Below are 768 nucleotides of genomic sequence, written 5' to 3'. Positions count from 1 at the left end.
TAGACATTTTCAAAGACTGTGACCGCGTATTAACAGGCTTTGTGTTAGGTGTTGTGGGCATAGTGACTTGGATAAGTGTAATAATTAATCAGGTATCCAACGCAGAATCACGGTGATGGCAAATATCGATTTGGTAGGTAAATTAATTAGTTGTATGAACAGTTAATAAATAAATTGTGCAGCAAACCGAAAAGCGTTATTTTATGATTTCAATGTTACGCCTTAAAAGGAGTGAGCGCAACCTATAATACAGCAATGTAGTTCGATGCAGCCAACCAAAGTTAGACAAAGGTAAATGTTATAATAGTCAATGATGATGCCCGGCGTTTAAGTCACTGAAGAAAAACAGCTGACTGGTTATATTAAAGAGTGGTCTTGATAAGGCTTGATGATTGAAGTGATAAGACGTACCTGATGTCCACGAGTAACAGTTTGGTCAAAACAATATCAACACATTAATGTAATTTATCCGCTAACTTGAGGCTTGAAAACAGGTACAGGCAAAAATGTATTAAAGATGAGATTAATGGAAACAACCACGTAAACAAAGAAGAAGAGAAAGCTAGAAATATAACCAAAACTTATGAGAGTGACTCGTATCACTGTTATCAAAAAAAAAAAAAAAAAAAAAAAAAAAAAAATTACAGTATAATATTATCATTTTAATCTTTGCTATGTTCTAGGTGCCTGGTAACTGGTTGTAATTTATAACTGTACCTATAGTAACCAGTGGTTGTAACTTGTATAGTTGTATAAGTTGTACCTATT

This window comes from Acyrthosiphon pisum, unplaced genomic scaffold (genome assembly GCF_005508785.2).
Source record: "Acyrthosiphon pisum isolate AL4f unplaced genomic scaffold, pea_aphid_22Mar2018_4r6ur Scaffold_21874;HRSCAF=25144, whole genome shotgun sequence".
In the NCBI taxonomy this organism is placed as follows: Eukaryota; Metazoa; Arthropoda; class Insecta; order Hemiptera; family Aphididae; genus Acyrthosiphon; species Acyrthosiphon pisum.
The sequence above is the reverse complement of the archived record's forward strand: the minus strand, read 5'-3'. Positions refer to the sequence as shown.